The sequence below is a fragment of the Aotus nancymaae genome, unplaced genomic scaffold, assembly GCF_030222135.1.
Source record: "Aotus nancymaae isolate 86718 unplaced genomic scaffold, 86718_ANA_hifiasm-v0.15.2.pri h1tg000021l, whole genome shotgun sequence".
Taxonomy (NCBI): Eukaryota; Metazoa; Chordata; class Mammalia; order Primates; family Aotidae; genus Aotus; species Aotus nancymaae.
In genome coordinates, this window is record NW_026988433.1 from 2484177 (window position 1) to 2505227 (window position 21051).

Below are 21051 nucleotides of genomic sequence, written 5' to 3' on the forward strand. Positions count from 1 at the left end.
TGGCGGTAGCTGTGATGGAGGAGATGGTGGTGATGCTGGCGGTAGTTGTGGAGGAGATGGTGGTGATGCTGGCGGTAGTTGTGATGGAGGAGATGGTGGTGATGCTGGATGCATTCATTTTCCGTAGAAGGCAGAAAGGGTGCCATGTGAAGCTTAACTGTTTCCAGTGTAGGATATGCACTTTGTAATCATTGTTTCTCATTACAATAGTCACTAATCATCACTTAATGAGTAACGGCAGCGTCCTGGGAGGTGGGTAACATTCCTGGAAAATATTTCAAAACCCTTTAGTTTTCATTATTGTAATGGTATTAGTTTCTTCAATGAATATCATTTATGACAATGTGTTTATCTGTATGCCCTAAAAAGACAAATTGTGTCATTAAGAACACTTTCAAAGAGTGTGTTTCAACTGAGTGGTGTGGGTTATTATTTGTAATCTTTTTCCAGTGCATTTATTATACTTGGGCTATGGGATACAGAAGCCAGTCTGTTCTCCTGGAGATCACAAGCAGATTATTTTGAGGGCTTATTACTTTTTTGATGTGTTTAAAGTTTGGTCATTCTGAGGTTGGAAGGTACAGCGTGGAGTGCTGTGTGTGTGCATGAGGCTTTCCTATATTTGGAATGAGCTGGTCTTTTTTTGATAGATTGTTGGCTGCTTGGAATTGCAGATGCATCATTAAGTTTTTGCATTAAATTTAGCTCTTGTTCTCACTCTAGAAGGGAATGGAATCTTTGAAGTATTTCACCATGAAGGGAGGGCAATTAGAAAATATGCCCTCATGACTGTTTGAAGGGGCGGGTCTAGTAGGTGAGTCTGAGGTGGACTGCACGTTTGACTTGGAAGAGGAGGCTCTCTGTGAGTAACTCCAATCTAAGCACACCTCAGTGTTACTAAGCTGTAATCTCTCCAAAGGCAGCACTTCCCGCCTAAATCCACAGTGACCGTTCTCAACAGCGCTGCTGTTTCTGTCCATCCAGACAGGCCTTAGCATATCAATAAAACACATTAAGATGCTTATTCACAGAGCCGAGTAGGATCAATTGTATCATCAACAACTTTCACAGGGGTTGTGAGCATCTGTGAGCAGCTTTAAAGCTATGCTCATTTCAAAAATTGCTACAAGAGAATAATTTGAACATGCCTAGTACAAAAAAGATTAAGGTTTAAGGTGACAGATATCCCAGTTACCCTGATGTGACTTTTACACATTATATAGGTGTATCAAAATATCACATGCACTCCCAATAATATGTCCATCTATTATGTATCAATTTAAGAAACCCAAATATATCAGCCAACGTGGTGGCTCACGCCTATAATCCAAGCACTTTGGGAGGTTGAGGCCGGCGGATCTTGAGGTCAGGAGTTTGAGACCAGCCTGGCCAACATGGTCAAACCCCGTTGCTACTAAAAATACAAAAATTAGCTGGGTGTGGTGGCATGTGCCTGTAATCCCAACTACTCAGGAGGCTGAGGCAGGAGAATTGCTCGAACCAGGGAGGCAGAGGTTGCAATGAGCTGAGATAGAGCCACTGCACTCCATTCTGGGCAACAGAGCAAGACTCTGTCTCGAAGAAACCCAAATATAATCAGAATAAAAGTGAATTAAATCAGTACAGTAGAAGAAAAAATTATTTTACCTTGTCAGATTTGAAGGGCAATAGATGCTCACTGAAAAAGTCACATCTCTCAGAGATGTATAAAGTAAAACATTGAAGTCTCCCATAAATATTTCCTGTTCCTAATTTCCATGGAGAATCATTATTAAGAGTTTGGTGTTTCTTTTCAGAATTCTCAGACCTTTCCCCACGCATACACAAATATACGCACAAATACAACATCTTCATGTAAAACAGATGCAGGTGCATAGGCAGAAGTGAATGTTGTACACAATTCTACGTGTGCATGTCCAAGTACACATGTAACCTCCTCTGCAACTTTTAATTTTCATTACTTACGTACTAAATTTATATATTTAATTTGTAAAATCTCATGTGTCTTAACTCTTCTACCAAGCTGACCACTGTCTTCAGTTTGGTCCTTCCGGATGTATACAAACATACGTGAAACTCCATCCTGTAATTTTGTATGTGCTTTAAAGAAAACGGTGTTTTTCTGCAGGTTAGTATTTTCCATTTCCAGAACATTTCTTAGAGACCTTTGCCTGTTACTTCCTGTGAGGACGTTGGCACCGACCTCAGCTTTGTAAATCGCTGTGTATCGCCCAGCAGTGTAGCTATACCGAGTGTCTGGGCGTGGGCTCTCCCAGAGCAAGCCCAAGGCAAGGATTCTAGCAAAAGTGGCTTCACAGGGAGGTGACCCCAGGAAATTTTGGGAGGGGAGTGTGGAAGTGAGACATGGAAGGGCAGGAAGTGAGTAATGGGTGTGTGTTGTCCAGCCAGTCGCCACTGTGGGCGATGGGGGCTCAGTCCTGCTGTAGAACCTCTGGAGACTTTGTGGTGTATGCCATGGGATTATCTGCTCGTGGGATGAGGAAGCTGGGGTATTTATCCACCAGTGCTCTCCATTTGGCTGAGCTGGCCTTGCAGGTGCATGGAGGCTCCAGCATGTCTTGCTTGCCCTGCATGTAGGCAGCCTTGGGTCTCAGCTAGACTGAGCCCCCAGGCACAGAAATGCAGGTGTTGGTGGTAACCAGCTTGGCGTGCATGGAGTTGAGCGCTAAGCGGTCGTAGGTGGCAGCTCGTGCCCACTGAAGGCACTTGCTGCTGTTGATGAACAGTTGTGCTGTATGTAGATGCACACATAGATACAACAGTTAACTGTCCCTCACCATGTCGAATTGTTATCAGCACTACTGCAGGGAACGCATTTGCCCACGCTGCCTGTGTACATTACTCTAGAATCTGCGCAGATGTGCTTCTGTTTTGGAGGTTGGGGGCAAGGGGAGGGGGAGCATTAGGGCAAATACCTAAAGCATGTGAGGCTTAAAGCCTAGATGATGGGCTGATAGGTGCAGCAAACCACCACGGCACATGTATGCCTATGTAAGAAACCTGCACGTTCTGCACATGTATCCCAGAACTTAAAGTAAAATTTAAAAAGTGCTTCTATTTGTATAAGTGTTGAAATATGCATGAAAAGCTAAAAGGGAATATGTGTATGTGCTCATAATCTGCTTTTAAAATTCAATAATGCATTATGGAATCACCTCAGTGTTCAATAGTTACTTAGTAGTCAATTTACCTCAGTTTTATATGCGTCTGTGTATGTGTGTATGTAGTCCGGCATCTGGACTTTGTACACTACAGGTGCTTGGCAAATATTTGTTGAGACAAGAAACCACTGATACTGAAAGGAAATGGCGCCACCAGTATCCCCGGACCTTGTTCCGCACCATCTGTTCTTTCATGTTCCCCGTTAGATGAGTCCTGTTGTTCCTACCTCCAGGGCTTGGTAGGCAAGACTGTTTACTCCGTGCCATGAGCTCTGGGAACAGAGATTACATGGAAGCGTTGGGCAGGCTCAGAGAGAAATGTCGTCGTCCTTGCCTTTGTGGAGAATTTTGTGACTATCAGCCTGGTGGAGGCGTTGCCTAAATCTGCCAACTGACCCGATATGTCCAAGAGTGTTGTACAGGCAATAAAATAGGCAAAAACAATCAACAAACCCTAGCTAGCTATGGTCATGTATTCATTAGAAAAAATACAATTAGAAAAAATGTAACAAGCAGGCCAGGCACAGTGGCTCATTCCTGTAATCTCAGCACTGTGGGACGCAGAGGTGGGAGGGTCGCTTGAGTCCAGGAGTTTGGGACCAGCCTGGGCAACAAAGTGAGACTCCGTCTCTATTATAAAATACATATTATATATAAATATATAAAAATACTGGTGAATTATATATACAATTAGCGAATAACTAGCAAATTTATCTCTATGTAAAATAACTAGTGAATTACCAGTAGTTTTGTTAGTCATATGGAGTGTCCTTTTTCAATATAATTATGTATGTAAAACACACAAGCTCATTTGAAGAATGAGGGCCAGTTAATAGTTGGCACAGAGTCGGCAAAACTTGTGATGTTTGGGGTATCCCAGTTACCTCCATGCAGGAGGAACCTCCATGCAGCCTTGTGGGGGCCTCAGGGCTGCCCCAGCGAGCCACAGGTCACGCCGTTCCCCAGGACGCAACCTGAAACAGGCAGGCCTGCAAGTTCTCAGGGCTCATTTTTGGCCGGAACCCCAAGACTGACTGTCTCGACCTAATGTTATTTGTGTGGAAATGTCTAGTTAAAATGGCTCTTAATGTCATTACGCTTCCTGACTAAAGCAATTATGTGTTTTAAATTCCATTTTGTTTGTTTCATTTTGTTCTGTTTTTATTTTTTAAAGTAGACAAGTCGACATGGAGTGGGCTGTGTTGGTACTGAAGTCTCAGTGCCAGTTACGGTCAGACGAAGCCCGAGTGCTGCCCTGGGCCTGTCGGGAAGTGCATGGGCTGCTGGCCTGTAGGACTCGGCACCGCCTGGTTCTGAGATGGCTGCAGGTTTACCCGAGAGGGCAGTGAAAGGGGGGAGTACAAATGTATTTGGCAAGAGCTTTGCAAATGGTAAGGAAGCAGTCACAGTTCCAGCTATGACGCCCAGGTCTCCGTATCGTCCATTTCACTCCTGTCTCTTGCAAACTCGGGCCCTGGGACATCGTTTACTTGCTCCTTGTGTTGTGCAGGACAGAGATGGAGCTGCACGTTCTGAGAGGCCTTGGGGCTTTCTGTGCCCTGTGGTGTTATATTATGTGTGTTGTGGTCTTCAGATTTCAGATGAGAGACAGTTCAAACTAGCCTCAGCCAAAATGGGAGTTACTGACTGGTGTAATTGAAGAGAGAGGCGATTCTAGCTTCAGGAATGGCTGGATCCAGGAACTCCGCTGATGTTTTGGGAATCTCCATTCTTTTCCTCTGTGTTGGTGTCAGTCTTTAATAAGCGTCCCATAATCATGCGCTTAGAGCTCACAGGCCTGGCGCTGTTTCTGCATCGTATTACCATTTCTACGACGCCCAAAAAGCCAGCAGGGCTGTGTATGACCATGGCTTGGGCGCCCTGCTTTTCTCTCACAGAAGGATCCACCTGTAGTCCATCACCCTAACCCTCACCTTTCAGAAGACCCATCCCCTGAGCCTGGCGACTGAACTCAAGGGTTTCCAGCTCGCCTGAGGTTACATTCCACGTAGGGGGAAAGCTCCCAGGGGGCTGGTATAAAAAATGAAGGCACCCTCACTGAGGGCTGACCTCTGCGTCCTTACAGAGGTGTGTGCATGTTTTCAGGCCTTCCCATCCAGCCAGATTTCAAGGCAGGCTGCTCACCTGCCCATGGCTAACGAGGATGCCGAGGGCCGCCCACAGGCCTCCCAGCCACGCAGGTGCCACAGCCTGGAGTCCATGTCTGCAGGTTCCCAGGTGTTCACCACTGCTGGGTGGGTGGTTGACTGCGGGTCACGTAGAGGTAGGTCTTGTTATATGTAAATTTTCGGTGCTGCAAAGGAAGTAGCACTTGAATATGAATTTCCTCAGCGAGGCAGTTTACGTCTATAGAAGTGGGCGTTGCACAGGTGGAGCAATGGTGAGCACACACCTGGACGAGGGCAGGGAAGGGGTTCTTACTCCTGAAGCAGGTCACCCCGACTGCTGTGTCATTCCCCGATTGGCTAGGCTTGGACTGCACAGTCTGAGCTAGTTCCCACTTGCTATTTTAAAGAGAGCAGGAGTAGGAGCCGGAGTGGCAGGGTGGGTAGTTTGGTGGGACGGACAGTTAAAGGACAGGTCAGAACAGGTGACCAGAGGTGACTCGGGTCAAAGCAGGTGACCAGGGCAGGTGACCAGGGCAGGTGACTGGAGCAGGTGACCAGGGGAACTGATGTGAGCTACTGATTAGAACTGGTGGAAAAGATTGTTTACTGAAACTACGAGGAAGTTACACTGTAAAATGCAGAATTAAAGAATAAGAGAGCGGAACACCCTGACATACTGATTCTTTGAAGAGAAACTTGGGGTTTACCGTATCTAACAGTCTGTTACAGGTTGAGTGGCATTTCCCACAAAAAGAATGTTGGAGGCCCAGCCCCTCAAAATGTGATCTGCTTTGGAGACAAGGTCTTTACAGAGGTGAGCAACTTAAAGCGGAGTCACTAGGGCAGGCCTTAATCTGCTATGACTGGTGTCCTCACAGAGAGGAGTGCTTTGGATGCAGAGAACACTGGCGGGGACTGGGGCGATGCTTCTAGGAGCCATGGAATGCCAAGAATACCAGCAAGCACAGAAGCCGGGAGAGGCATGGGCGGAGCTTCAGGAACCAGCCCCACCGACGCCCTGGGCTTGGCCGTGTGGCCCCTGGGACCGCGGGGCTGCGCACGTCTGTTGTTCAAGCCTCCTGGTTTGTCGTACCTTGTCACAGAGGCTGGGGGAAACCGACGCGAGGTCTCTGGTTGCAAGCAGCTGAACCTGATGCTGGCCACCTGAAGGGGAATGGGATTTGCTGGAAGGACCAGTGGTGAGGCCATGAAGCGTCAGGGATTGGGAGCAGGCATCAGGGAGGGGGAGAGCCGCGGGATGACCCGCCGGGGGGACGTGCTCCGGCTCTGGTTCTTTTGTTTTCCTTGGGACCCTCTGCTCAAGATTTAAATTTGAGGGGCTGATTGTTTAACTGGCACCCCTTGGGTCTTGTGCCCATCCCTTGGCTGGGGAGGGTGTGGCACTGTAGCTGTCCTCGGCCGACCACTTCCAAAGCAGAGCCCGGAAACTCTGGCCAGAAGGCTGAGCCCCTGCCTCGGAGGTCCTTAGCAATCGTTGCCTCAGGGGGTCCAGGAACCTGCTTCTCTACATCAAGTCAAGTCTGCACAGCACTTATCGGTGGGCAGATTTCGGACCAGCGCTGCACACCTGCTCCGTGTTCTCCCTGGTGCAAAGCACCAAGGACAACAGGCTGTCTGCAGGGCCACCTCTTTGCCGACACAGTTCAGTCACTGTCCCTTTAGGCGCTTTGACCAGCTGTCCACCCCGGGCCTGTGTGGTCTCCAAGAGTTACCGGGCAATGGAGGCATTTGCCACTGATAGACATCAGCAGAGAGCCGGCTCCAGCTCCCAGTGCAAACAGAAGGGCTTTGGTTAGGAGAGGAGGTTGATAAGGGACTGTGAGCACAGCTGGAGCTTCCTCTTTAACCTGGGGCCGTGGTGTCTGTGCGGTCCCCTTGACGACAGGCCGTGCTAGATTAGAGATCCACGCTAATCACTCACGTGGGAAGAGTAACAAGTGCTTGTGCATTTCCTGCTTTGTGTGAACATCTCCCAGACCCCTTCATACAGGACGGGGGCTTTCCAGAATCACTACTTGATTTAGTGTGGGTAACTTACATGCATAATCTCCACTCTAAACTGGGAAGTTTCAGATATCTTTGAATTTGAAGGGCCAGTTTCCCAAGGAGTAAAAAAAAATCAATCGTGATTAGTAAAGAGCATAACTGTTTCAGCCCTGGGAGAGATGAGGGGATTAAAGCCGCAGTGACTGTCTCGCATACGCCCTCCAGCCTCGCTCCTGTGTGTTTGTGGTCTGTGCGGTCCACTGGAATGTGTACTTCACTGGGGAAGGGAGTTCACCTTCGCTCACTTACCATTCACAGTACCTACAAAGCTGCTCTGAAAATAGTAAGTGCAGAAGTTTGTTGAATAAATAATTGGAAGATTGAATAAAGAAGTGAATGAACAAATACTAACATGATAGGAAAACACATTTCTTCAGTTTTGCCTATTTGGTGCCATAATTTGAAGGTTGCTTGCTACAGAGTAAGGGGTGTGTCTGTGTGTGTTTAACGTGGAAAGTCCATCAGCAATAAAGTTGTTAACTTACTTCTGGCTTTTGGATAAAGACCCCTCTGTGATGAAACTCTGGGTAGAGGGCCAAATATCCATCCTCCTTCCACCCTCCCTCCTTTCTTTCCTTCTTTCTTCTCTCTCTCTCTCTCTCAAACCTCTTCTCCATCCTTTTCGTGCACAGTCTCCCATTTACATTGCTTTATGTTGCTGAAATTTTGACTTCAAGACTATTTACATTACAAAGCTATAAAGAGATTTCCGTCTAGGCACTTTTAAGGAAGGCATTTTGCCTGAATCTCTTCCCGAGGAGTCTCCCACCTGCCTTCAGGATGCTTGTTCAGGTGTGGCCGTGCAGCAGGAAGAGCCACAGAGCTCCTGGGAGCCCAGAGCACTCCCTAGAAAGGCGGCTGCGCAGGCCCCTGGATGCGGCAAACGCCATCCTCCCCACCTGCTGAACACTGCGACGTTTCAGGGAGGGCGGGAAACCTGAGACCGGAGGGAACCTGATCCTTTGGTGTTTACCGAAAGGAAAGGGCAGGAGGATTCCGCCGTGGGGCTCCTCGGACGGGGCCCATGGAGAGAGACGAAGGTCCTGCATGACATCCGGTGCTGGACGCTGTCTTTAAAAAAGCATCAAGGACACGTGTAACATCCTAATCTGAGGTTCTCCGGGAAGAGCTTTCTGTGTTGACTTGATCAAACCAGGAGTGAATGTAATTAGAGGAAAGCCTTGAGTGCTGATCGTGTGAGGCAGGAATGATTATTTAGATAAAACGTTCATATTGAGCCTGGCAGGGCTGCGTAGCTATAGGCAAGCAAACTGCTGTCGAGGGGACTGGAGAACGTTGTTAACTCTTCGTTTGAAAAATTGCTTTGGGGATCCGTGACTCTTAGGAGAGTTAGATTTCCTTTCTTTCCTTTTCCCGTTTCTTACTTTTTTTTTGGTGAAGATGAGGTCTTGCTATTTTGCCCAGGATGGTCTCAAACTCTTGGGCTCAAGTGATCCTCCTGCCTCAGCCTCGCAAGGTGCTGGGATTACAGGTGGAAGCCACCACACCTGGCCGAGTTAGATTTTTCTAAGTATCTTTGAGTTCTAAAGAGACCCGGTAATCTGAAAATCAGCCAATACAATCAAAGTTTTCCAAAGACTGGACAAGATCCCCAAGTAGCCCAGACAACTGAGCAATTCGTGTTCTGCCAACGTAACTGGGATTCACGTGGCTCTGTGGATTCAGAACTGGGGTGCATCTGTGGACCTTCGAGGGCTGGAGGTGCTGGGCTGCTGAGGGTCAGATCATGGACACTCAGATCTAACCAAGTAACCAAGTTCCTCTCGGCTGCTTTCTGAAGCTTCAGCCAAAATGAGAACCAGCCAATCTATGCTAAAGGAAAGGCCTCCAAGTCCTTCTGAATACCTCCCGCTAAGCAGCCTCTAGCAGTAACGAAAGCGTGTCAGGGAAACCTACGTGTCATTTCTGCAGGAGCAGTAACTGGTCTGGAGCCTGTGGGGCCAGAGCATTTACTGAACTCCCACTCAGCGCCCCAGGGCAATGTGTGCTAGGAGAAAAATGGGGCCTGGTGAAGGGAGCTGGTGACTCACTCCTTCCAGTGAGGAGGGAAAGGAAATGTCAGCAAGAGGCAGAGGGCAGGGATGGTGCCATCTGGAAGCGGATGGACTGAGGCAGAGGGCAGGGATGGTGCCATCTGGAAGTGGATGGACGTGGGCAGCTCCCAGCAGCAGGGCGTGGCCTGGGCTTCAGTTCCTTGAGCCTTCACGTCCTTGTGTGCTGGATGGAGGTGGCAGCACTATTGTGGGTGGCGGGGGTTTGTTGGTGACAGTGAAACGCAGAAGAGACTGGTAGGGTCTCAGCACCAGGCCTGGCCCACGGGAAGCTCTCAGAACAGGAGGTGTGAGGCTGGGGGGGGGGGGTCTAAAAAATGAGAGATGGGATGAGCCTCTCATCACTGGGACATGGGGGACTCTGCAGAGGATGGGGCCCCAGCACCCCAACTTCAGGTCAGCAGCTGACACCAAGGCCCATCTTGTGGGTCCCACAGCCCACACAAGCAGTCCTCTAAAACCTTTCCTTTCTGCTCAGGCCTCTGGCAGAGCTCCCCAGGCCTCTGTGCAGGAAGCTAAAGTCACCCTGTGTCTTCTCTTTCCTGTGGGCCCGCTTGTGCCCAGCCAAGCTCTTTGCTGGCTGCCACATGGAGATGTAGGAGGAGCTTGCCTGTCACTGGGAGAGACTCCCGAGCACCGCACTGACTGGGTCTCGGGACATTCGTGTCTTCCTGCCAGCGCTGAGCTCTGCCTTGATGAGCTGGGAAGGCTCTGGCTTGGGAAGACCCCTTAACCTCTCTCTCATGCATTGCTTCCGAGGATGGTGTCTTGCACATCTGGGTGCTCAGTAGACATGGCTGATGGGTTGGGTAACTTTTTCTATGCCTCAGTTTCCTTAGGTCTTAAGTGGGTTTAAAAATAATCTTGCCTTCTCACGCCTGTAATCCCAGCACTTTGGGAGGCCAAGGCGGGTGGATCACGAGGTCAAGAGATCGAGACCATTCTGGTCAACATGGTGAAACCCCATCTCTAGTAGAAATACAAAAAATTAGCTGGGCATGGTGGCGCATGCCTGTAGTCCCAGCTACTCAGGGCTGAGGCAGGAGAATTGCCTGAACCCAGGAGGTGGAGGTTGCGGTGAGCCGAGATCGCACCATTGCACTCCAGCCTGGGTAACAAGAGCGAAAGTCCGTCTCAAAAAAAAAAAAAAAAAAAGAAAGAAAAGCAAAAAAAATCTTGCCTTGTAGACAGGTTTGAGGAGAAATCAACAAGCTCTCAAGAAGTGATTCCCAACTGTGGTAGTTGCTCAGGTGATTCTGCACAGCCCTGAGCCAGGAGCCCTTCTGAAAATGGCAAGAGCCAGAGAAGATGAGAGGAGGGAGGGACAAATGGGGGAGGTAGAAATAAAGAAGGAAGGAGAGAGGAGGAGGGGGAGGAGGAGGGAGCCACACAAGGGAGGAAGAGAGAGAGACATGGGGGGAGAACAGCTGGGGTACAGAAAGGAGAGGAGCGCGGGGAACCAGACACGGAACGTTGCATGCGTCTAGTCCTCTTCAGATGTCTGGGGATGAAAGGGGACACCGTGAACAGTGTCCCATTCGTCTGGTGGGAAACGTGCAGACGGAATGTTGTGATCTGTAACATGAGACATCCTTGCTCTTGGACACAGAGCCCCAGCATGCAGAATTCAAAAGGTTGGTGTGTATGTGTGCATTCGACTGCTTCACCCTCCTGCCAGGCAGGGAGACTGGTGCCTGCCAAAGGTGAGAAGCAAATGCTGTTGTCTGGACCACGTCCCCTCCCGGAGCAGGAGGGTCAGGAGGCCATCTAAGGGGCACATGGGGACTTCTCCAGGTGGCTTGTCTGGGTGGGTGCCGGGCCTTCTGAATGTGATGGCAGAGGCTTGAAACCTGTGCCCAGCACTGCAGGAAGATGCCTGTCACTGCTCTTGGAAAATGGTGCTGCTTAAATGGATCGGGCACTGTTTTTCCCAATTCTCCTCTCCTAATGCTTATGCAGTATCACATTCCATGGCCTAGGGGAGCAATGCGTGTCCACCCCTTTTTCCCTGTCTATAATCAAAGACGAGCACCTGCATCCCCACAGCTAGGCCTTGGGGGGTTTGCTGGTTTATTATCATGAGAATCTAGGCCAGGCATGGTGGCTCACACCTGTAATCCCAGCACTTTGGGAGGCTGAGGCGAGTGGATCCCTTGAGGTCAGGAGTTTAAGACCAGCCTGGCCAACATGGTGAAAATCCGTCTCTACTAAAAATACAAAAATTAGCTGGGTGTGGTAGCCCTTGCTTGTAATCCCAGCTACTCCGGAGGCTGAGGTGGGAGAATTGCTTGAACCCAGGAGGCGGAGGTTGCAGAGAGCCGAGATGGTGCTACTGCACCCCAGCCTGGGAGACCCAGACTAGGTCTCAAAAAAGAATCTATATATGTATGTGTATATATGTATATGTATCATGTATATATACACATGTATATTTTGTAGACATATACATACATGCTTCACCCCAGCTCATATATACATGTGTATATATGTCTATAAAATATACATGTGCATTTATACGCATACACATATAAACACACACACCTGCACGTTTCCTGCCAGATAAATGAGGAGCTGTCCAAGGTGTCCCATTTTGTACCTACACATCTGAAGAGAGCAAAATGCAGAAGTTATCAAAAATATGTATATAAAATATTTAATAAAACATTTTATAAAATACATATCAAATGTATGTATCTTGTATGTATACATTTGATTCTTTTTACTCAAAAGTGTGTCATGAACGCGTAGAATTCTAGCTTGTGATTCTGAATTGCTTCATTGTAGTCCATGGCATGGATACACCGGTTTTATTTGACCACAATGAAAAGATGTTCCTTTGCAGACCTGCAGGATTTACCCTTTTTTCTTTGCCTCATCAGTGCTATGCTAAAGATCTTCGTGCATACATTCTTACATTTTTTATTTTATGGAATCCATTTCTGGGACTCTCTGGGTCAAAATTTGTGTGTATGTTTTTAAATTACGCCTCCGAGAGATTGCCTCTCAGAAAGACTCCGGGAATCAGCATTCCCACTGGTTCTGTATGGAGGGTCCTATTCCTTTTTCCTCATTCCCCAGCACGGGCTGTCACCACCACTCTTCAGTTTTTTCCCATCTAACACGTGAGGAGTGTTGCGTTGTTAGGGCGTAGGGAATGTTGTCTGTCTGTCTATGTTGCTCACTGAGCATCTTCCGAGGATGAGAGAGGCTGAGCCCCAGGTTGGTAATTAATCACTTGGTTTTCACTGATTCCTGTGGGCACTGCCCCAGTGCATGCTAGTCCCTGGCCAGGAGTAACTTGTTTCTTTCTTGTGCTCTTTAAGGAATGGGAACCGTGGCATTGATTTCTTCTGCTTCCAATCAGATGGTGTATGTGCAACTGTGTTACTAAGTCTCAAGGGCTACCAAAGCGTAAAGCGTAGGCCAGCCCTCTGTATCAGGTGGGACTGCGTTCAGCTGCAAGTAATAATGGAACCCGCTGACACGGCCCCGCAGAGACCGGGCTGGCTTTTCTCATGCAGGAAGTCAGAGGCCACCATGGCAGGGGTGGTCCGAGGGCTGGAAGGACCCCGCCTCCCTCCCTGTCTGCAGTCGTTGGGGTCCTGTGGTGGCTGTGTCACCTCCTGGAATCGTACCTGCATCCCAGCAGGAAGAATGGAAAAGGCAGACAAGGGCTGTTTCTTACTGAGACCAAGTGTTTTTTTTTGAGACACAGTCTCACTCTGTTGCCCAGGCTGGAGTGCAGTGGCGTAATCTCTGCTCACTGCAACCTCTGCCTCCCGGGTTCAAGTGATTCTCCCACCTCAGCCTCCCAAGAAGCTGGGTTTACAGGTGCCTGCCACCACACCTGGCTAATTTTTGTATTTTTAGTAGAGACGGGGTTTCACCATCTTGGCCAGGTTGGTCTTGAACTCCTGACCTCGTGATCCACCTGCCTCAGCCTCTCAAAGTGCTGGGATTATAGGCGTGAGCCACCGTGCCCGGCCTGTGAGACTGAGCCTTTACTGAGGAAAGGAAGGACTCGATGCTGGGCCTTCCCTGCTTGCCTCCCAGATCCACCCTCTACCTTCTTCTGTGCCATGCTCCTCCTGCGGGGTGGGGGCCGGGTGTGCTGGACTTCCTCACTCGGGTTGCCCTGTGGCTTCCAGGTGGCGTGGCCCATGGGGTTGCAACAGGAGCCTGGGGATTGTGGCAGGGGTATCTGAGGTTGCCCACTGACCCTCAGGCGGGGTAGTCACAGCTCCCACAGCTGCGAGTCACCGGGGGCAGTGTCCCCTGCCTTGCTGGCCCCTGCAGCCCACCAGTACAGCTGTCAACTCTCCCTCCATCCCGTCCCCTCAGTACTCACAAGGCATGGCCTTCATTTTGTCCTGGATTCTGACAGATGGGATTTTCCTAAGGACATGCGTGTGGTCAAAAATGTCACCTAGTCATCCTTGCTGGCTGAGGGGGGTGGTTTGGAAAATGTCTACCAAGGAAGGCCAGGGAGAACCAGCTCGTGAGTGGGGTAACCCAGTGTCTAAATGGACTGGTGAAGGTGGCAGTGACGGGGGACTGGAGACTAGATGGAGCCTGGGTCATCATCAGGGGTTACCTGGGAGGTTCTGGACTTGGGGGAAGGTGGAGGGAAAGGAGAAGCTGTTTCACCCATCCGGGCTCTTTATACTGCAAGTTGCAGATCCCAGCTCAGTCCTGTGTGCCTTGCTTCACCCCATGGGGTCTAAACCCAGAATGAGGTGCCAGGGTCTGCATCCAGGTGAGCCTGGCAGCTCCATGTCCCTTGGTGTTGGCAGTGATGCCTGGAGGCTGGAGTCCACATTAGTGGCCTGAGGCTGAGTTCAGGCTCTGCCCCTGGTGGGCGGCGTGGCTAGAGGCTCAACGCTCCTTCCCCCTGGCCCTTTTGAGGCCTCCTCTGTGAAATGAGGTGTTGGATAAGACTCTCCAGGGTGAAGCCACCTGTGAGCTGACCCTGTTTGACTTTAGAAATGAGGGAACTCGAAGGCTGAGTGGCTGGGGCTTACTGGGTGCAACAGCCTCCAGTGGACATGAGTTTCTGAGACATTGTGGGTGTTATTGGGGGGAGGTGACAGCAAATTTAAAGCAGTGAAATTAGCTTTATGAGTCACAAAATGTTTGTTAGTCTCATATACATTGCTAGGACACGTTACCTAGTTTTTACCCTTTTGTGTTTATCAGAGATAAGTGTGTATTAAATCTATTAAATATTACTCAAGCGCGGAGAGGTTTTAAAATCACCTGACTTGTGGGGCCACACAGATGGCGGAGGCCCTCCCTTCAAAGTGCAGCCATTGGCCCTGGAGATGGAGCGAGACTCCACGAACAGAGGGAGGACCCTGGAGGCTGCCCTGGCAGGAGACCCCAGAACGGGAGGCAGCGGGAGGAGCAGGCTTCCACTTGCCCCATGAGGGTTGACTTTGTGCCACCTTGACTGGGTTGAGGGATGCCCAGAGAGCTGGTCAGACACTATTTTTGGGGGTTCCTGTGAGGGCGTTTCTGGAGGAGGTGAGCATTTGGATTAGTGAACTGAGTAAGAAATCGTCACAGATGTGTGAGGGCATCCTTGACCCATCAAGGGCTCCCACAGAACAAAAGTCAGAGGAAAGGTGAACTTGCTCCTTCTGGAGCTGGGACTTCTGTCTGTCCTGCCTGCAGATGCCTGAGCTCCTGGGCCTTGGACCTCTGGACTCCAGGCCTCCCACCAGCCCCGCTCCAGCACCCTACCTCCAGTTGTCTCACCCGCAGCCTTGGGCTGGGAGTGATAACCTCAGCTCCTCCAGTTCTCAAGCCTGCAGTCTCAGACTGAATTTCCACCGTCGGCTTTCCTGGCTCTCCAGATGGCAGACAGCAGATCATGGGACTTCCTGGCCTCTGTAATCACACAAGGCAACTCCCAGAAGTCTCTTCAAGTGTATCTATCCTGTCCTGTTTCTCCAGGGAACTCTGACTAACCACCCCCCGATCCATCCAACAGAAGAAAGTGACCCAGGCCCAACGAGAAGCCCCCCTGGGTGGCTCAGTTCTCCCCTGGGTGGGTCAGGGTCCCTCTGACTGTATCACCAAGGAGGGTTGATCAAGAGCCCTGCCAATGCTGGTGTCAGGATTTCATTCTTTTTGATGGCGGGACAACATTCCGTTGTATAGAGAACTATTTTCTTGACCCATTCATCCATCGATGGACACTTCTGTTGATTTCACACCTTGGCTAGTGGGAATAGTGCTGCGTAAACATGGGGGCGCAGGCAGCTTCGCGACAGGCCGAGTTCATGCCCTCTGGGTCGATGCCAGTGGCATGGCGGGCTCATAGTCATTTCATTTGTAATTTTTCGAGAAGGGAAACTCCATACTGTTTTCTGACAACATGAACCTGGAGGATGCTCTGTTAGGTCATAAGTCTGGCACAGAAAGACATACTGCATGGCCTCACTCATACGTGGCAGCTAAAAAGTTGATGTCGTGGGAGTAGAGTGGAATGGCGGTTGCCAGAGGCTGGAGGGTGTGGGGAGATGCTGGTTAAAGGATGTGTAATTGCCGTTAGATGGGAGGGTGCATTTCAGGGGATCGATTGCATTGCAAGGTGACCATAATTAATGGTGATGTATTGGTAAAATATATTAAGGGAGTGGCTATTAAGTGCTCTCACCACAAAATAACTATGAGGTAATGCACCTGTTAATTAACTGGGTTGAACCATTCCACAGTGTACGTATATGTCAAAGCATCATGTGGTACACAATAAAATCAGACAAAACAAACAGGGTCCCCAAGAGGAGCGGCCTGGGCAGTGCTCCGTCCCCACAGGGCCTGAGCCTCCCCTCCTGGGTGGAGATGTTTCTCCCCACTGCCCACCGCCCCCTAGGAGAAAGGTCCGACCCCAACAGCTCCTGGCCTTCGGAAGCCTCTTCATCCCTGGGAAGCTGAGACTGACCTCCCAACCCCCAGTAGAGACACGAGCGTGGGCGATCAGACCTGTAGGATGGACGCGTAGCCTGGACGGAAGGTCTCTTTGACCCTGAGAACTTGCAACTTCCCTGAAATACCCAGAGTAACCAGTGTAGCCAGGAGGCCGTGCAGTGCCAGTGGGCTGTGCATGGGGGAGCTCCCTCCGCCCTCTGTGCGGGTGCCATCGGCCTTCCTGCCCAGCACCCTCTTCCTGAGTGTCTGGGTTTCCCTTTGTACTGTTCTGTGTTTTATTCACAAAAGAAACCAAAGCGTTTTCTAGCAGCTCTTTCCACAATTTTTCCTTTTCCTGCCCTGGTTCCCAGGCAGGAGCCGGGGGGTCAGACATGGAACAATTGGAAGCACTCTCCTAGGATGCTGAATCTTTGAGTAAATCAAGCGGAAAATCAACATTTTGAGCGTATTTACTTCAGTGGCAAGTTCCAGCAGGTCCTTGGGCAGGGCTGACCCGGGAACCCCTGCCTTCTGCACCTGGCCCCGCAAGCCCCTGACCCCCACACATTCCCACATCCTCCAGGAGCGCCCCTTTTGCTGGAGTCCTGGCTTTTCTTCCTGACGCTTTCGCCCAACGCAGAGCCTAAGCAGCTGTAAAAATGGATGCTTCTGCTTGGCCAGCCTAGAGAAAAGTGGACAGGAGGAGATGGAACTTGGACCTGGTGGAATGAATAGTTTTCCGGGGCTCCCCTCACTGAGCACCCCCAGCGGTTTCTGACCCATGTGGGCTCCTGCTTGCTGGGGAGTCAGATTCGTGTCTGAATCACTCTCGGGCTGAGTGTGGAGAAACAGTCCCTGGTGAGGATGTCTTAAGGAGGCGGTGTTTTCATGCCTCTCCCCGAGAAACTCTCAGGAGATGGTCAAAGCACTGTGAATAAGCAGCGTGTTCCCACTGAGTGTGTGGAAAGATGGCCTTGGGTGTGGAGACGTGGCAGAAACCCTGTGAGAAATGCACGCATGCACAAGAAGCCATGATTAGTCGGGGTGCTATGTGGCAAATTTGAGGAAACCTACCAAATGGAGGCACCGTCTATTAAATAGGATCTTAATCAGCCTGTTAAATTGTGATCTGAGCAGATGCGGTCACGAGTAGAGCCCTTTCTCCCCCAGTGGAAACATCAGGAAATGTTTAACGGGACTCTTTCAGCACCTACCCACCGCTCATTCCCAGAAGCACCCGTGATATTATTAGGATAGTGCGGATCTTTTCAAGTTTTAACGTGTACCTTCCCCGTCCTGTGTCCTGAACAGTGGGGTAAGTTCTGAGAAATGCGTGCTGGCGGTCTCGTCATGGGAACACCGCAGTGCACCTGCACAAACCTCGCTGGGGGGGCCACCGCATGCCTCGGTGTGTGGTCCAGCTCGTGGCTCCCGGGCTGCACCCCGTGTGCGGGACGTGACTTACTGCATATTGCAGGCAACTGTAACACAATGCTAAGTGTTTGTGTATCTGAACATCTAAAAGGCAGAGTATAAAACACATAAAAGGCAGGTCTGTGACTGAGTGCTCAGCCCAGGCTTCTCACAGGGTTGAAACTGAGACTATTTACAGAAATTAAACTTGAAGAAGGAATACTTTCTACACCTCAGGCTCACAGCTGGGGCAAGCTGTGTTTAAAGAGTGTGAACTGGTGGTTGTGGTGACTTGGACTATTGCAGCCTTGAGACATTTTGCTTTGTTTCTGACTTCAGTCGAAGGCCAGGCTCTAGCAGCGGGGCAGAGTTCATATTTAGAAGCTGAGGAGGAGGCTGGAGATATCTCCAGTTCGTGATCTCTACCGCTTGCTCTAACAGTTTACAGTTCAGGAAGTGCAGACTTTCAGATGAGGTTTGGGCGGAAACCACTATGCGTTTTGCTGTAAGTGGTGAATCCCAGGAGACACTTCACAGCACACCTTTTGGGACATGTTGGCTCAGCTTCTGCCTCCTCCCCACCTTCGCAGCGCGGGTGGTGACAACCACCTGAGGACCTGGCTCCTTGCTTGGAACTGAGGAGCTGTGTAGACGTGTGACTCCCTTCCCACGCGTCCCGCTCCTGCCTCTCTGCAAACCCTTTTTATGGCCTAGTCCAGGCAGTTAGTGGCAGGATAATCGTGAGAGGGTGGTAATCCCAGGAATGCAATGTTCCAACTGTGGTTTTTAATTTGGGAGAACGTTTTTTCTCTTAGAAAAGTACAGAGAAGAAAACACTGTGTGCAATTCCCATCACGTCGACTCTCAGGCAAGGCCGATGTTTTTTTTTTTAAGACAGAGTCTCACCCAGGCTGGAGTGTACTGGCACGATCTCGGCTCACTGCAACCTCTGCCTTCTGGGTTCAAGTGATTCTCCTGCCTCAGCCTCCCAAGTAGCTGGGACTACAGGCTCCTGCCTCCACACCTGGCTAATTTTTTTGTGTTTTCAATAGAGATGGGGTTTCACCATGTTGGTCAGGCTGATCTTGAACTCCTGACCTCAAATGATCCACCTGTCTTGGCCTCCCACAGTGCTGGGATTACAGGTGTGAACCACTGTGCCTGGCCCATTTTCAGCTTTTACTTACGAAAAATTTAAAGCGTATGTTGAAATGGAAGGAATAGTAGAATGAACCCCCACACAGCACACAGACGCAATCATCTAACAGTGTTGTCATAGTTACTCTCTGTCTATCATCTGATTTTCTGAGTTGTTTCAAAGTTGCAGATATCGTCACTATTACTACTTGATAATGCATCATTAAAAATAAAATTGTTTCATACATAATCACAATACCAATTTCACACTAAAACTTACAGCGATTCCCCAATAGCATATAGTATTCAGCCCATATTCAGTATTTACGTCTTTTATACCTTGTTACTTTGAACCCAGATCCAGCCCCGCCTCAGGTGTGATGCTGGCAGCCATGTCTTTCTGGTCTCTTTGAGGTGGAAACATGGTTTCTTATTGTGAGTGATTTATTGAAGAGACTAGACTCCATTTAAAAATAAATTGGGCATTACAAGTAAAGTTCAAATCTTTGATTTATAGAATCTACCCCAAAACCTACCCATGTGCCACTCCCAGAAGCACCCGTGATATTATTAGGATGGTGTGGATCTTTTCAAGTTTTAACGTGTACCTTCCCCGTCCTGTGTCCTGAACGAACAGTGGGGTAAGTTCTGAGAAATGCGTGCTGGGGGTCTGGTCATGGGAACACCGCAGTGCACCTGCACAAACCTCGCTGGGGGGGGCCCACTGCACGCTGGAGCCTCGTAGTCGAGCCCGTGGCTCCTGGGGTGCACCCCTGTGCGGGACGTGACTTACTGCATATTGCAGGCAACTGTAACACAATGATAAGTGTTAGTGTATCTGAACATCTAAAAGGCAGAGTAATGTGCAGTATTAAAGGTCAGAGAAGGTGCGCCTGTAGAGGGCACTCACCATGAGTGCAGCTTGTGGGCCTGGAAGTTGCTGTGGTGGGTGCGTGGGTGAGTGAGTGGGTCACTGAGTGGGTGAGTGAGTGAGGGGTGAGTGAGTGAGGGGTGAGTGAGTGAGTGAGTGAGGGGTGAGTGAGTGAGGGTGACTGGGTGAGTGAGTGAGTGAGGGGTGAGTGAGTGAGGGTGACTGGGTGAGTGAGTGAGTGAGGGGTGAGTGAGTGAGTGAGGGGTGAGTGAGTGAGTGAGGGGTGAGTGAGTGAGGGTGAGTGAGTGAGTGAGGGTGAGTGAGTGAAGGTGAGTGAGTACGTGAGTGAGGGTGAGTGAGTGAGGGTGAGTATGTGAGGGTGAGTGAGTGAGTGAGGGTGAGTGAGTGAGGGGTGAGTGACTGAGTGAGGGTGAGTGAGTGAGGGGTGAGTGACTGAGTGAGGGGTGAGTGACTGAGTGAGGGGTGAGTGAGTGAGGGGTGAGTGACTGAGTGAGGGGTGAGTGAGTGAGTGAGGGGTGAGTGAGTGAGGGTGAGTGAGTGAGTGAGGGGTGAGTGAGTGAGGGTGAGTGAATGAGGGTGAGTGAGTGAGTGAGGGGTGAGTGAGTGAGTGAGGGGTGAGTGAGTGAGGGTGAGTGAATGAGGGTGAGTGAGTGAGTGAGGGGTGAGTGAGTGAGGGGTGAGTGAGTGAGTGAGGGGTGAGTGAGTGAGTGAGGGTGAGTGAGTACGTGAGGGTGAGTGAGTGAGTGAGGGTGAGTGAGTGAGGGGTGAGTGAGTGAGTGAGGGGTGAGTGAGTGAGGGTGAGTGAATGAGGGTGAGTGAGTGAGTGAGGGGTGAGTGAGTGAGGGGTGAGTGACTGAGTGAGGGGTGAGTGAGTGAGTGAGGGTGAGTGAGGGTGAGTGAGGGGTGAGTGAGTGAGGAGTGAGTGAGGGGCGAGTGAGGGTGAGTGAGGGTGAGTGAGGGGCGAGTGAGGGTGAGTGAGGGTGAGTGAAGGGTGAGTGAGTGAGTGAGGAGTGAGTGAGGGTGAGTGAGGGTGAGTGAGGGGTGAGTGAGTGAGTGAGGGGTGAGTGAGGGTGAGTGAGGGTGAGTGAGGGGCGAGTGAGTGAGTGAGGGGTGAGTGAGGGGTGAGTGAGGGGCGAGTGAGGGTGAGTGAGGGTGAGTGAGGGGTGAGTGAGTGAGTGAGGAGTGAGTGAGGGTGAGTGAGGGTGAGTGAGGGTGAGTGAGGGGTGAGTGAGTGAGTGAGGGTGAGT

General features: G+C 50.2%; 1 protein-coding gene across 10 annotated transcripts in view; it reads left to right on the forward strand.

Annotated features, from left to right (window-relative positions):
• The window catches only part of RIMBP2 (RIMS binding protein 2), a 340749-nt gene that overhangs the window by 97091 nt on the left and 222607 nt on the right, over positions 1-21051 (forward strand). The window contains exon 1 of one of the 10 annotated variants that reach the window (XM_064379557.1): positions 17460-17677. The exons of the other annotated variants lie outside the window; for them this stretch is intronic. The gene's annotated coding sequence lies outside the window, so the exon portion shown is untranslated. Of the gene's footprint in view, positions 1-17459; positions 17678-21051 lie in introns of those variants that run through there. 10 annotated transcript variants of the gene reach the window in all.